The sequence below is a fragment of the Pinus tabuliformis genome, chromosome 3_1 (assembly GCF_031772625.1).
Source record: "Pinus tabuliformis cultivar Carrire ecotype Pingquan chromosome 3_1, CPIR1, whole genome shotgun sequence".
In the NCBI taxonomy this organism is placed as follows: Eukaryota; Viridiplantae; Streptophyta; class Pinopsida; order Pinales; family Pinaceae; genus Pinus; species Pinus tabuliformis.
In genome coordinates, this window is record NC_142301.1 from 288,986,909 (window position 1) to 289,004,475 (window position 17,567).

Sequence of the window (17,567 nt, forward strand, 5' to 3'; positions counted from 1 at the left end):
TATATTAATGATTTGTTTATTTGATTAATTATTTAATTTTATTGTTTGTTTATTTAAATTGTTATGTTTATTTATTTTATTTTATTTTATTTTTTAAATATGAAATTAGTTATTTAATAATATGATTAATTACTTTTTGTAGGAATTTACAGGGTAAGTTCCTCAGACAGAACACCAAAGGACACCGCTCACAAACAGGTCACAGATCAATACACCAGTATTTTGACGTGGTTAAAACCCTCAAAGAGGGAAACAGTTCACGGCCTGAGCCAACGCGGCCACTTCAGGCAATTTATTAATAAAAGAATGAAACTTTACATAAGCTTCTCTCATGAATAGTTAACCTACAAATGACCCTCCATGCTCTTTAAATAGAGATCATGGTCCAATTGGGTGTTAAGCCACATATCAAGTGTCAATAATACCGAGGAGAGAATGAACCGTCGGATCACTACATATCATGACCGTCGGATTGTAAGTTACAAAAGTACATAGTAAAGAAACACACTTTACGTAACTCTACACTAGACCAAGTTATACTTAACTATTTCCTATGTGTCAGAATATCCTAACATCCCCCCTTAAGAACAACTTGGGATAGGATTGAAGGATTTACAAATATGACACAATAGGAGAAGGAAGAAGGCACTAGAGTCTATCCCCCCTTAGTGACAACTTCCTGAACTCCAACCATAAATCGAAGTTTAGTAAACTTCGCCTCTGTGAGAGACTTTGTAAAGATGTCTGCAACTTGATCATCTGTTGAACAATATTGCACTTCAAAAACATGGTCTTGAATGAGCTTTCTGATGAAGTGCATGTGCAGTTCAATGTGATTGCTGTGCTAATGTTGGACTGGATCTTTGCATAGTTGAATGGCACTTTGATTATCACACCAAAGTGTAGTCGGATGCTGCTGTTGAAAGCCAAACTCTGACAGGATCTGACGAAGCCACAAGGCTTCCTTACTAGCTTCTACGACACCATGATACTCTGCTTCTGCTGAAGAAAGAGAAATGGCACCTTGTTTCTTGCAAGCCCATGTAATAGATCTTGAACCAAGAGTGAACACATAACCTGCACTAGACTTCCGATCATCAGGGTCACCAGCCCAATCGGAATCAGTGAAACCAACTAATAGAGGAGATGTTTCGGCACTGTAATGAATCCCAAATTGAACTGTACCTTGAACATAACAAAGTATTCTTTTAGCTGCTTTCCAATGACTTTCATGTGGGTTTTGCATAAACCGAGCAACAAGGCCAACAACAAAGGAAAGGTTAGGACGAGTATGGGTTAGATACAAAAGTTTTCCTACAAGTTGACGGTATAAGGTAGCATCAACTTCAGCAGAAGTACAAGTGATTGAAATTTTGACTCCAGATTGAAAGGGAGAAGGGGCTGGCTTACAGTCTTCCATGTGAAAATGGCATAGAATATCACATGCATACTTGGACTGGGAAAGGGAAATACCTTCCTTGGATTGCAAGATTTGAAGACCAAGAAAATAATGTAAGTGTCCTAAGTCTGTCATTTCAAACTTCCTTTTAAGGCTAGACTTCACATGGTTTATAAGGTTGGGATCACTACCAGTCAGGATAAGATCATCAACATAAAGAACAAGAATGATAAGAGACTTGCCCACTTTCTTGGTGTAGACAGTGTTGTCAGAATGACACCTAGAAAATCCAGTTTCTAAAAGAAAGTTATCCATTTTGGCATACCAAGCTTGAGGAGCTTGCTTGAGACCATAAAGGGATTTCTTAAGCCGACATACAAGCCTGGAGTCTGTTTGTATAAAGCCAATAGGTTGTTCCATATAGATTTCTTCATGCAAGTCCCCATGCAAGAAGGCAGATTTAACATCCATCTGATGGACTTCCCATTTGAAAGAAGCAGCAAGGGAAAGAACAAGGCGGATAGAGTTCATTTTGGCAACAGGGGAGAACAAGGCGTGCTCACTTATGGGCAGGGACCATGATGATGGATAGAGGGCATTGTATAAACAGAAGTAAAAGATATATAGGTTCAGTCCCAGGCGTTCATGTGGGTGATCACTTTTATTTCCGAATGGAACTCTGTGTTATTGGTTTACATGGCCCAATTCAGGCTGGTATAGATTACATTACTGCTAGAAACACTCAGTGGAATGAGCCTGTGGCAATCAGTGTCATTGCTTCAGGGGGTTATGAAGATGATGATGATGAGGGTGAGGTGTTGGTTTACACTGGGCAAGGAGGAAATAATTACATAGGGCATAAGAAGCAGAGCGTTGATCAAAAGCTTGAGAGAGGTAACCTTGCTTTGGAACAAAGCATGCACTATGGAGTTGAGATCAGAGTTGTTCGTGGCATCAAAGACAGCAGGTCTCCTTCTGGTAAAATTTATATCTATGATGGTCTTTATAAAATTGAACACTTCTGGTTAGATAAAGGGTGTTCAGGATGTGGTGTTTTTAAGTACAGGCTTCAGAGGTTACCAGGTCAACCAGAGCTTGGTTCTGTGATTCTAAAAAACACAAGGGCCTGGAAATCACAACCCCTATCAAGAATAGGTCTTCTTCATTCAGACATATCCTTGGGGAGTGAGAAGTTGCCTGTTTGTCTTGTTAACACTGTAGACAATGAAAACTGGCCACCCCATTTTGAGTATACCAGTAGATGTATCAAGCACCCAAACTGTTCAGTGCAGTTGGACTTTGCCGAGGGATGTGCATGTATAGGTGGGTGTGATTCAAGTATTGGGTGCTTGTGTGCTCAGAGGAATGGCAAGCAAATGCCATACAATTCAAAGGGTATTCTTGTAAAGGGTAAGCCATTAATCTCTGAATGCAATGAGCAGTGTAGGTGTCCTCCAAGTTGTAGGAATGGAGTAACTCAAAGAGGGTTGAATACACATTTAGAGGTTTTTAGAACCAGTGATAAGAGGTGGGGTGTGAGGTCATGGGATGCAATTGCAGCAGGCACTTTTATTTGTGAATATACAGGTCAGGTTGTCTCTTTTGAAGAGCAGGCAACTCCTTGTCACAGTGACAATGAATATATCATTAATCTCAATCATGTGCAAGAAAGATGGACAGAATGGGGTAATGTTTCTGATATCTTGTCCGAGCACAAGCAGCAGCAACAGGCCTCCTGTCAAGCTTTTCCACAATTAAACTTTGTAATAGATGCCAGCAAATCTGGGAATGCTTCACGCTTCCTAAAGAGATAGGGAGAGGTGGCACATCCGTCGAACTAGGCTCGTAGGCCGATATATTTTCAGCAAACTTTACATCTCTTCTAATGATAACATTTTTGGACTTAAGTGGAATAAGTCTATATCCTTTGACATCTTCAGAATATCCAACAAAAATACATTTTTCACTCTTAGGTTCTAAAGCTTTATGCTTCTCATCTGGAATATGGGCCCATGCTTCACTTCCAAAAACACGAAAGTGACTTACATCTGGTTTAATTGAGCTCCATGCTTCTTCTGGAGTGATATTATTTAAAACCTTAGTAGGAGTGCGATTTATTATGTAATTTGCACAGTTAATTGCTTCTGCCCAAAAATTAAGACCAAGTCCTTTAGATTGAAGCATACAATTAGCCATTTCCTTTAAGGTGTGATTCTTCCTTTCAGCTACACCATTTTGTTGTGGAGTATATGGAACAGTATGTTGCATTTGAATTCCATCCTCAGTGCAAAAGTCGATGAATTTGTTGTTAACATATTCTCCACCATTATCAGATATTAGCTTAAGAATTTGATGTCTAGATTGTTTTTCAACAAAGGCCTTAAAGGCCAAGAACATGTTAAATACTTCACTCTTGAGTTTTAAGAAGTATACCCAAGTGCGTCTGGAGAAATCATCAATGAAAGTTAAGAAATACTTGTAGCCAAAGAATGAAACAACTGGAAGTGGACCACATAAATCACTATGCACAAGCTGTAAAGGGGCTGAGGCGTGCCAAGAGGCATGTTTTTCAAAAGTATCCCGATGATGTTTTCCGAGTACACATCCGGAAAAAACACCATCTCTGCAAGATACCATTGGAAGACCTGTCAACATATTTTCTTTACATAGATTCTGAAGGGAGCAATAGTTTAAGTGACCAAATCGCTCATGCCAAAGTTTGCTCACTTCATCGTTATGAGCAACAAATACCAAGGGAAGATTTGATGACCCAAAGTTGTGAAACTTATACAACCTTGTAGAATCATCAGCAATGCCAGTAGCTAAAATCTGTCTAGGATCTCTTAGGTCCTTAATTACAACATCGTGAGGTGAAAATTCAACGATTTTACCTTCACCTGAATGAGTTATCTGATATACAGATAGAAGGTTGCAGGATAAGGTTGGAACACATAATACATCATTAAATTGACCATTGTCTATATGAACAGTTCCAGTCCCTACAACACTAAGAGATCTATCATCACCAACATATATTTTTGGTGTTACAATCATTTAAAGAAGAAAACATGGCTTTGTTTTTGGCCATGTGATAAGAAGCTCCAGAATCAATGAGCCACTCATGAGAATGAGAAGAAGAAGATACATTTAGTGCATAGCCAGACCGAGATGCTTGAAAACCACATGCAGAAAGTGCTATTCTTGAAGATGAAGTTGAAGTTGAAGAGTGCTCCAAATGGATGTTATGATTCTTCATTGCTGCTTCCAAGGCTTCCATCTTCTTAAAGCATTTGGATTCTAAGTGGCCATCTCGATTACAAAAGTTGCAATGTCTATCAATCTTCTTCCCTTTGTTTTTATTTGTCTTATCATTTTGTTGAAATGACTTTTCATTTTGAGGCTGAAATTGCTTAGGACCCTTGTTTGGTTTAGGACCATTCCTTTTAGGATACAACTTCTTAGGATTCTTTGAATTTGGTTGCTGCTGGGCGGCTAATGCTTTCTTAGAAGAGTTTCCAAGATTAAGAAGACCAAGGTGTAAGAGTTTTTCTTGTTCTCTTATTAAAGAATCACAAAAGGAATCAAAGGAAGGGGACTTGTAAGCTTGTCCTTGAGAAATGAAGGCTTCTCTTCTAGAATGGAAGGTGGAAACAAACACAGAATAGGTTGGTCCCAACTTAGTAAGAATGGAATAGATAAGGTTACTATCTTCTTTCTTAACCTTAACACCTTCCAAGAGAAGTCTAAGGGTCTTGAACTTGGACAAAAAATCTTCAATGCAAGAAAAATTATTGGGGTCCAATGTAAGCAACTCATTTTCGAGTTGATGGGCTTTAAGTTTATTTTTAATTCCAAAAACTTTAGTGATCTGTTTCATTGCTTCCTCAGGAGTATCAAGTTCTGCAATATGGAATCTAAGATCGGGAGAAATAGACATCCCTATCAACCCTCGTGCTTGATCTTGCCTATTTTCCCATTTAGCTACCTTATCTTCATCTTTCGGTTTGGTTTCTTGGCCTGAGGCTATTCTGTAGAGACCTTTACTTCTAAGTAAATCCACAATGTATGACCACCATTGGAAGTAGTGGTGTTGTCAAGAATAACTTGGCATGGGCTTTCCATTTTAACAGAAACTGAAGCTATAGATGCTGAAACTAAGTGTTCCAATGGAAAGATCTCGAAAAATTAGGCTGGTTAAAAAAAACAGCTCTGAAAATGGCTTCCGGATGAAGAAGTTATGGCTTTTTGAAGAAAATTTGATGAAGATGCCGATGAAGTGCGGGAATGTGCGGAAATGAATGATAATGTTATAAAAAAAAACAGCCCCCTTTCCAAACTTAATCTAATTAGCTCAACAAAAAGAAGACTTGAACTCAATACCTCTACTCTCATAATGTAGCTTTGGATCAAGTGAGCTAAACTAAAAGTTTAGTAATTTTTGGAAAAGAGGAAGGGGTTTTTTTTTTTTTAGTCGCTGAAGCTTTGGGCTGCGTGCTTACTTTGAGAAAGCTCTTTTTCCATACAAAACAAAAAACAAAAATCCCAACACGGACATACAAAAAAAAATGAACCTTATGGCTCGAAGTTAGCTTTAGCCGGAAACTAAATATTTTCCTCAATGTTTCTAATTTTTTGAGATCACACTAAGGCGCAGTGGAAAAGAGCATACGCATGAGAAAAATCCTTCCTTTCTGTTTCTGATTTGCCCAGATCGCACAGAGTCGCGGGGCAAAGAGCATACGCAGAAATGAAAGGTATAGATCTGGTAATAAAAAAAAAAACAAAAAGATAAATAAACCGAAACCGAAATAAACAAAGAGAAAATAACTGTAAACTGCAAATAAACACTGTATACCTCCAGATCTTAAAAATGACGTAGCTAGGGCTACCGGAAACCTTTTCGCGTGAAACAAAAGGGGTTCCTCATTGGAACAGATGCTCCTAACACAATAGAGCAGTCCTCTCGGCCCGAAAGTAGTCAGAAATAGTAGATATAGGAAATGACAGTCGGATGTAGTTCTATCGGCTTCAGATTTGGATCACCAACGGACGCGGCCCTCAAATAGCTTTGATACCATGTAGGAATTTACAGGGTAAGTTCCTCAGACAGAACACCAAAGGACACTGCTCACAAATAGATCACAGATCAATACACCAGTATTTTGACGTGGTTAAAACCCTCAAAGAGGGAAACAGTCCACGGCCTGAGCCAACGCGGCCACTTTAGGCAATTTATTAATAAAAGAATGAAATTTTACATAAGCTTCTCTCATGAATAGTTAACCTACAAATGACCCTCTATGCTCTTTAAATAGAGATCATGGACCAATCGGGTGTTAAGCCACGGATCAAGTGTTGACAATACTGAGGAGAGAATGAACCATCGGATCACTACATATCGTGACCGTCAGATTGTAAGTTACAAAAGTACATAGTAAAGAAACACACTTTACCTAACTCTACACTAGACCAAGTTATACTTAACTATTTCCTATGTGTCCGAATATCCTAACATTTTATTAATATTTTTAACTAATTATTTAATTTGTTTGATTAAATTTAATTTATTAATTTATTATCTATTATTTGTTAATATGTCTATTAATTTTTTTTTATTATGTATTTATTTCATGTTTAATTATTTATTAATTGTTTAATTGTTTAATTTATTCAATTTTTAATTAATTAATAAATCCTTATAGAATTGTGAGTTATTGTTATAATATTATTTATCAATCCTAGAAATAATTTAATTTGTTTAATGTTATCAACTAATTGTGTGAAGTAAACAATTACTAATTTATGATTATGATGTTGTATGTTTAAGGAGGATGTTATATGAATGATGTTTTTGTTAATTATTATAATGATGCTTTTAAGAGAGGAGGGAATAGGTTAATTTGAGGGATAAGGGCTAATTATTGATTTTTAAGAGTTCAAGTAAAGGTTTCCACATGTTGCTTAGTCTTAATCCATCATCCCTGTTCAAATTGTTCTTCCTTTTTTCTATTTCTATGGCTTCTTTAATTTTCCTTTTAAGATAGAGGCATATTTACTTTCGCTAGAATTATGTGTCGAAGTAGATCTCAGCCAAGGTTTACTGGATCACATTATACTGATCCACAAAAATATACAGTGGAATCAACCATTAGATTACAAAAATACGGCATTCTGATGACATGGATGTCTACAAACAGGTCACCTTCACAGTGCCTGCCCACAAGCTAAAAAAGACCCCAAAAGAAATAAGAAACAATACCAAAAGCCAAAAGGTTGGCAATGCACTGAGCCCCAGGAAGAAGCAACAACAAAAGAAGAGACAATAGAAAATATTGCAAACAATAATGTACAAAACTTTTAGAACAACTCACAAAAGGATGAGATAAAACTCAGCTCCACATTCATTATGAGGCCCAACAACCCTCTGTAGCAACATGAGCCGCACACATCAGGAAAGGAAGTAAGTGGTAGCAAATGAATTCATGGATCAGAGGGATCTGATTCTGACAAAGAATATCCAGCAAATTCAAAAGAGAATCAAATGTCTATTGTAACATCCACTCCCAACACTGGTGGTTGGCGAAAAGTGGAAAAGAAGAAAGGTAGAAAAGAATAAATCAATTTTCTTTATGGATTCTGAGAAATCAGGATATGATATTATGCATATGATTTTTAGCATCTACAACATGTAATTTTTCTCATTATGAATAAAATTACGATTTTTCTTGGGGTAAAAAAAATCCTTTTATAAGTTGATAGTACAAAAGTTGATGAATGTTACAATGAGGTCATGATTATATACCTAGGCACATGCCTCTTCATGATTGAGCATGTCTTTTAGACATGCCTTTCCATTTAACTAATGGTTATTTAAATAATCATTACTTTGATTATTTATTATTTATATTTATTTGTATTTGTATTTGTATTTTATATAACTCATATTCATAACACAATGCAAGAGAAAAATGTGTGCATTGAACTAGTTCCCTAGATGAGAAACTATAGAGATACGAAAAAGGACTCAAAGGAACCATAAAAAAACTTGCAAGGTTTGAAACCCCCAGAGAAATTAGTCCAAAGGAGAACCAAGTAGGACCCAGAAAACCTAGAGAGACCACACAAAGAAAAAAAGAGTCCAACGATGGGTGACCAAACATTTACATAGCGGGTCAAAAAAACCCTTGCACCATTTACAAACAAATCAAACTGTGAGCAGTCCTTTGAAAACTAAAACAAGGTGCAAGCTACCTTGAAAGCCCATACAAGCCCAGAACTGGGCATAAAAAAGTAGGGCTACAAAGCCTAGCAAAACTCATGGCAACATCTAAGCAAGCAACAACAGACACGACACTGGAGGAGTGGCACAGGTGACGGTGGCATGAAAAATTGGGTGATGACACATCTAAGCAAAAACCTAAGCAGATCCCAGGCCCAAGACCAGAAGAAGTACTAGCGGAAGCAAGGAAGGGACTTCGACGAAAGCAACACCTGAGCACACACATAAGTCCTCAATGAAACACCTAAGCATGCCTAAGAGAGAGCACCAACGAAAGGCAACGTCAACAACACTCGCATAAGATGAGAGCCCTGCCAGCTCGGACATGAAAAAACCAAAGGACCAAGGTGGCTAGGGTTCCAATCACCCAATCCTTCGCTCCCTCAACTCCCCCTTCACGCTTTATCTTGAGAATACCTAGCATTAAAATATTTTATTATTGTCGACATTAACATAATCTTTTTTTACTCTATTTATATGCATTTATATGAAATTGATCTTGAAATAAACCAGTCTAGATGCATCTTAACTTTGGATCTACCAAGATCCAAGAGAGAACAGATCTATTTTCTCTTTAAAATATGTTTGCACCTCAAGAGATTTGATCCTTCTTAGCGCTTGGTAGATCTAGAGTTAAGATAGATCTAGACTGGTTTAAATATTAATTATAATTATTAAAAAAAAAATTCTTTTATGTAACTTTACCAATTAATAATTACAATTATTATTTATTTAATTTTATTTAATGTAATTTGATAGAGTCAAAATGTTTAACACAATAGAACATGACAAGACATTACAACATCTATTCTATGGTAGGTTGGAGAGTACCTCTTGGAGTAATAAGATTTTTTTTTGGTAAAGAAATTTAAACGTTTTATGTTTTTGACCTTTTTTAATAACCATCATTAACATTGAGCTACCTTGGTGAAATGAAAAATTTTCATTAGGCATTTTTAAATTTATAAATTTAATCAAAGATTTGAAAATCCTTTAAACTATTTTGATTATACAATCTCAACTATTTAAAATTTTCAATTCAAACAATTCATCTAAATTTTCAAAAAATATATTTAGATAAAATTTAAAATATATAAAAATATAAGGTTCATATAAAATATTAATTAATTGTTATTAATTTTAAATAATAAATTTAAACCCCACTTGAAGACATATGTCACAATCTAAACCATAGGAAACATCTATTTTCAAAGATAATTAAGCCGTAAGGCGTTCCCATTTGAAATGAATTGCCCCAGCCGCCACCGTGTTTTATTGCTGACCGTCGATTTGTGGTGTTAGACGATTGAATGAACTGTGATCGTTGATCTAAAACTGTTCAACTGAACGGTTAATTAATGAGGAAGCGAAACTGAACGGTTAATGAGAAAGCGGAAGCGGGACGGACGCACCGCCAGCTTCGCAGCTGATATGTGCTTGGCTCGCACTGCCAACTAGGGCTCTGCCTGGACTCGACCTCTGGTTTTGCTGTCAATCTTGTTGTTGATAGGGCGTGAAGACACAGACAGTACGTCGTGCAGGCGGCAGAAGATCGCGCGTTCAAATTCCAGTAATTTATGTGTTACTACTGGTGTCATGAATTTCAGATGTTTTCCCCTTTTATTTTCCTTATCGATTTCGACCATATTATGATAACTGGGGTTGGAGTTATTATAATTATCCTGAATCACCGACGGGTTTGTTTGCATTGCACATTCTTCTGTAAATACTGCAGATGTTAGGAGAAACCTTGAGTGTTATTGAGGTACTGGTTTCTATTCCGGGTTTTGTTAGAGAGGCTGGAACTCGGGTTTTACTCTTTATATCACGCATTGAAAATCCCTTTGTGGCGAAGTTTAGTAATATTACTGTATTTTACTGCACTTGGAAAACTGTTAAATTGTGTGCTGAAGATTACAAGTGATGGAATAAACAATTCCTTTCATTTTATTCTGATCAGCGAAAACAATCGCTCCCTGGCTTCGGAAAATATGCTCTGGTGTCGATGGTTGAACTGCATAATACGGACTTTCTTTGGCTTACGACACAGGCCTGTTAGGTTTCTATTTTGCACGAACGTAACCCCATCCTTTTTGACATGTCCCCATCCTTCCTTTTTGACGTGCCATTTGAATGGGGCAGGGCACAACCAGAACGGAACCCTGGCGGATGGCTTAACTCACCAATGGTCCATTAGAAACAACCCGAAATTGTGTTATAAGTGGCGTTAAAAGTTTTGGAAAATGCTAATTTTGATTGTTGGTATCTTTTGCTCAACAGTTGGTTGGTATGACTTCTGTCCTTCTGCAGAAGGACAGTAAATCTGTCATCAAAGATTAGACTGACCCTGCAACTGTGGAATTCCCTGTCAGGTAAAACCCACATGTTAACATGCACTAAGCTTCCTAGCTGCACCGCAAAGCACATTCAGTTTCGCTTGGGGGGCAGGTTTGAGGAGTAATGATTCCACCAAATTCTTCTGCAGCTTGCACCCTTCTTCAGCGCATTTTGACGTGTCATTATGGTGGGGTGGACCACATTTAGAATGAAACAATGGGCGATGGTCTAATGTTCTGTCAACCTCACCAGCGAACCAATGTCCTGTTGGTGAATCCACACTTGATTTCGGAAAAAAAGAAACCTAATATTGTCTTCTGTGATCAAGGTAATGTCCTTCCTCAGGCAGAATCCACACTTGATTTTGTAAAAGATCTTAAGAGTAGCAACTGTGGAATGCAGAGAGAGTTAAGGAGTTTGGATGTGCTCCTGGCATGCCATGTGATATAGAACTTTAAATGCTTAATTAGTGCAATAAGTTAAAACATGATATGTTCTCGGAGCCAACTTAGATTAATGAAAATCTATGGAAGCAGGGGCATTGAAATTGGATAGCATAAAGAGACTGGGATCTCTTTGATTGCACTTATGTAGAAGCCATATAATTCTGACATGAAGCACACAAAGATTTTCTGGCACCAACCAAAAGAAGCACCAACCTCCTAAAATGATTTTCTGGCACCAATCAGGATGAGGCACCAACCTCTTAAGAAATATAGGCACCATCTTGATAAATGCTTAATAGAATTCCTTGATGATGACTTTAGCTTAATTTTGTACTGCTCCTCTATTCTGTTTATGTTTTGCAGTGAGATAAATTTCTGCCTTGATCTACTTTTTTTTCTTTCAAATATCATTTTCATCTTAAAATAAATCTAAACTCCTAAAAACAATGCTCTGTAATTAAAATTCCCATCAATCAAATGGAACTATAAATTCCAACAAAGTTCTTACTAGATTTAAAAAGAATTTGTAGAGTTTTACACTATTTAACTCACTTCTTGACACTTCATTAATCATCGACCATGCATTTGTAATTAGTCCATTTGCGTACTAAAAAGTCATCGAGCCTATCAACAAACTCATCCTTGCCACCATGCCCTCTTCATCCTATAATTCTTGAAACCAGGAGCAGAAATTACAGTAAAATAATAGTGAACTGCCTAAATTTGGACTCCGCATAGATCAGAGCCCAGGTTTGGGCCTCAATAAAAGGAAGGCCTCGTACACAGAGAGAACTGCAAGAAAAAGGTTTCCATTTAGATATGAAAGAAACTAACATACATGTCTGCAATATTCCACCCTAACTTCAGATTCCAGCACACCACCTTCACAAATAGTGAGACCGGGCCAGCAGAACAATGCCAATGCAGAATCACTAATAAAAATACCATATGCAAAGCACAGAAAATAATCACAGAAAACAGAAGCTTATAAACCCATCTGTAGCATCCACCCATGCTATTATGACAATTGGCAACAGATGTGTGGGGCACTAGGCCATGGATAGGAATTCGATTAAGCCAAGGATGGATACTCACAGATGGGAATGGTATTAGGCAAAAGATAGATATTCATACATAGGTATCCAACCCTGATTAAGAATGGAAATCATAGATGGGTATATGCTTGCATTCTGAGATAGTCATATTACAGACTGGGGATGGAAATTCAGAGTTGGGTATGAATGGGACCAAGTATGGAACTTTATAAATTGGTAGACTGCCAGAAACCTGATAATTATATTTTATAGACTGATTAAACATAAAACTTTGATTGAGACATCAATTAGATTATTAGACTATGCCAAGGATGGATATAGAAAGATGGGCGTGATATTAAGTTAACTGGGGATGGATATCCAGAAATGGGTAGTGCATTAGGCTGAAGTTAAACAAATTTAGGATCCACTGAAGCAAGTTTTGTATAGACTGATTCATATTTGTGTAGTCACTTTATAAAATCCATTTGAAACCCAATCTTTTAGGTAAACAGGGTCTATATTAGCTAAAATGCACCTTCAAAGATAGAAAGAAACTACAACTCACTCGACAACAAATATTAGTAGTAAAGGAACATGGAAAGCCCATTTCCACTGCTCAAGCACTGATCAGTTTATTTATTTGGCACTGAGAAGCAGACATGAATCCGACTTGAATGAACAGGGCGACTGATGTTTGTACCTTTAAAAGCGCCTTGTGTGGGGAAAATTCCTAACATCTATTGGACACCATCTATGATTTGTCATTGAAAAGGAATTCCTGGTGGAGGTGATGTGGGCCTTCTGAAAGAACTTTGAAACCTACATTGCCTCTACGGCTTTATGAATGCTTTCTTCTAAAGGCGATGGGGTATAGTCGTTTCAGTAGTCCAATCTTTTCATGGTTTTTTGCCGAAATGAATCAATCAAATTCCCATATTCCGCTATTGGACCCCTAACTTGTGGCCAGTAAGCTCTCACCAATCCATCCCTTGGTTACAGTGCAGATTTTACTATTCGGTCTATTTCAGGGTCTACCCTAAGTTTAGTTCAAACGCCCCGCATTTCCTGTGAATTTTTGTTTCAATTTTCTAGAAATCCGAAACACTGACTCCATCCCAGAACATTTGAAATTTTGTGCAACTGCTAACTACCCCATGGGGATTCGGGGATCTCTAAAATTATCGCGATGCCAGATATTTCAAATCAAGTAAGGTATCAAAAACTGTAAATCGATAATCCGAAGAAACTGATACGTCTCAGTGAGCGTTTAGATTATCCGAAAGAAACTTAAACGTCTCAGTGAGCGTTTAGATTAGGGCTCTATTTCATGAGGTTGACAAAGTATAGTATAGATAAAATGCTGCTTTTTTCTTACCCGATAGGTGAGATTAATAAACGATTTTACCTTGATATACTTGTAATTTCTATTGATTTGAGTGGCTGGTTTCATTGAACATCATCAAGTACATTAGTTCACAGGAAACCCAAGAAGATGAGATGTTCATTGTCGTTGAGTACATCATTACAATACATTTGGTGGAACTTTCACTTTGTGGGACAGTCTTTTCGTTGCTTAAGAGGCCCACACCAACCCTCATCTACAAGATGTCAGGGTTTGTCTGAGTAAAAACATGAATTGTGTGTTTGACCTTTCCACCTTGGTAGGTAATTGATGTTTTGATAGATAGAAGATGGACGCAGAAACATTTTGTTTTTTTTTTTTCCTTTGTAATTTGGCGATATGATTTTTTTCATGAGACAGTGATAGGCTTTTATTTAAATTGTATGTTTTAATCCTAAAATGAATTTAGTGTCTTTTTTGTAAATTTATATCATAAAACTATAATTTTCTGATTTGTAAAATAGATAAAATATAAATAAATTTACTCTAAAAATAACAAACAAAAAAAATATGTAAGCAGAATACAAAATATATAATACTGAATATATTTGAATGTGGATGCAAATATATTTGAATTATCAGTCATTTGCACAAAACCGAGGGACATATTATGTAAGCTGAATATATAATATATAATACTGAATATATTTGAATGTGGATGCAAATATATTTGAATACAACTCGAATTATCAGTCATATGCACAAAACCGAGGGACATAGTGCGAAGAAATAATTAGAAGTGGTGTTCAGTGCAATGTATTTTTGTGTAACGCGCTTCTGGACATGTATGCAAAATGTGGAAGCATAGACAAGGCAAATGAAGTTTTCGACAAAATACATGGAAAAGATGTGGTTTTATGGAATTCAATGATTGCAGGATATGCAATGCATGGATGTGGCAAGGAGGCCTTGAAACTATTTCAAGAAATGCAACAATCTGGTATGAAACCGGACAGTGTTACCTTCGTCAATGTGTTGTCGGCATGCTATCATGCAGGCCTAGTGGATGAGGGCCGAAAGTACTTTAATTCTATGAATCAATGTTACCAGATCACACCTGTGATAGAACACTATGGCTGCATGGCTGACCTTGTTGGCCGTGCTGGGCACCTAGAAGAGGTTAAAGACTTGATAAGCAAAATGCCAATAACCCCTGATGCTACAGTCTGGGGGTGTTTGCTTGGTGCCTGTATCATACATAACAATACAGAGTTAGGAGAATACGCTGCAGAACACCTTTTTGAGTTGGATTGGAAAAATGCAGCAACTTATGTTGTGCTCTCAAATATCTATGCTTCAGTGGGCCGATGGGATGGTATTGAAAAGCTGAGAAAAACCATGAAAGATAGGGGGATTAAATCAACGGCTGGATGCAGTTGGATTGAAGTCAACAAGCATGTGCATGCTTTCCTTGCACGAAATGGGTTGCACCCGCTATAACATAAAAAGCTGGAACTAATCCATGGTCACAAAATAATTTTAAGCAGATCATTGCAGCATGATTTGTCCAGCATGCTGTGGAGAATCAGAGATGAAGTTTAAAGGGCAGGGTATTCCTTTTTATGGAAAAGGCTTTGCCATTGGGAAGAAGTTAACCTGTTAACTCCAAAAATCAATAATAATACTCACGGTCCAAAAAGTGAAAATCAAACCAATATCTCCTACCAATTGGAGTAAAATTCAAATGCAGCTTTTCTAATGGAGGGGAAATATTCATGATTGATCTATGAAGAGCGAAATGATAGTTGGAGGTTATTGAAGTCTTCAAATTCAATCCTCGAGGAGCTGAATCAACAAATTCTTTTTGCAGCGAGATTTAAGCATATCTGGGTTTTAACTAACAACACTTGGGGACAGGATGTTGGGGATCTAATAAGGAAGAGAGCTCCCTTATTTGCACTACAGATGAAATTGTTCATTGCGTGCAAAAGATGGCCACCATTTTTAGCATGGATGATATCTTTTTGAACTAAAGGGCATTCAAAATAACAAGCAGTAATCAAAAGGCTAGGAAATGTTTTCCATGTATATACTTTAAGTGATGTGCTATTTGCTAGAATCTAGGCATTTTTTTCCCTTTTCTAACTCCTATTAGATGGCATTATAAATGATGCGCTATTCAGAAGAATCTAAATACTTTTTCCTTTTGTAACTTCAGAGTGAAGCCCTTGGAGAAGAATGAAAAGTTGCAACCAAGATGAGATTTATCTTCAATAATTGCTGTAAATGAATCAATATGAATTAAAATCTCTAAAATTGGTATGACTTCATTGTAGTGTACTTGTAATAAATATTGAATATTCTTTCAGAGTATGGGCTTGTTTATGCAAATGTGAAATATCAACCCCTGAGTACTTTTAACCTCTCTTAATCATTTACAAGCATTTAGCGATACATCATGGATTGATCCAACCCGTGCACCATTTCGCTAGCACCTATGAGAGGCCACAGAGGCCATGTACAAGTTGTATATAGAAATCGATAGGCGAGATTAGTAAACAATTTTGTCTGTGACCCTCCCAGGAAAATTTGTAATTTCTATTGATGAGGTGTTGGCTTCGTTAGATCTCATCAATTATATTAGTTGATGGGATCCAAAAAGATGAGTTGTTGTCGATAACTTGATTAGCTCCAGAGATAAACTCCACAAACTGAGTTGGAGATTAATATTACATCATTGCAGTACTATGTTGCTTAGAGGGCACCTTTTCCAGACTACCAGTACACCATGGTAAATCCATGTCATCCCTCCGAAAGGCCAACTACAAGTTGTCTATGGAGCCCGATAGGTGAGATTAATAAATGATTTTACCTTGATATACTTGTAATTTGTATTGATTTGAGTGGCTGGTTTCATTGAACATCATCAAGTACATTAGTTCACAGGAAACCCAAAAAGATGAGATGTTCATTGTCGTTGAGTACATCATTACAATACATTTGGTGGAACTTTCACTTTGTGGGACAGTGTTTTCGTTGCTTAAGAGGCCCACACCAACCCTCATCTACAAGATGTCAGGGTTTATCTGAGTAAAAACATGAATTGGGTGTTTGACCTTTCCACATTGGTAGGTAATTGATGTTTTGATAGATAGAAGATGGACGCAGAAACATTTTGTTTTTTTTTTCCCTTTGTAATTTGGCGATATGATTTTTTTCATGAGACAGTGATGGGCTTTTATTTAAATTGTATGTTTTAATCCTAAAATGAATTTAGTGTCTTTTTTGTAAATTTATATCATAAAACTATAATTTTCTGATTTGTAAAATAGATAAAATATAAATATATTTACTCTAAAAATAACAAACAAAAAAAAATATGTAAGAAGAATACAAAATATATAATACTGAATATATTTGAATGTGGATGCAAATATATTTGAATTATCAGTCATTTGCACAAAACCGAGGGACATATTATGTACGCTGAATATATAATATATAATACTGAATATATTTGAATGTGGATGCAAATATATTTGAATCAACTCGAATTATCAGTCATATGCACAAAACCGAGGGACATAGTGCAAAGGAGTTGATAAATCATTCTTAAAATTTATGTTTAATATTTTTTATTTTATAAAATTTTTATTATTATATTAAATAAAAACTTATTTTATATATATATATATATATATATATATATATATATATATATATATAT

The 17,567-nt window shown here is 36.5% G+C and overlaps 2 pseudogenes; both read left to right on the forward strand.

The window, feature by feature from the left end:
• Nucleotides 1-1,965: 1,965 nt before the first annotated feature.
• Nucleotides 1,966-3,213, forward strand: LOC149186918 (histone-lysine N-methyltransferase family member SUVH9 pseudogene; annotated as a pseudogene).
• Nucleotides 3,214-14,683: 11,470 nt separating this feature from the next.
• Nucleotides 14,684-15,340, forward strand: LOC149186919 (pentatricopeptide repeat-containing protein At4g02750 pseudogene; annotated as a pseudogene).
• Nucleotides 15,341-17,567: the final 2,227 nt, after the last annotated feature.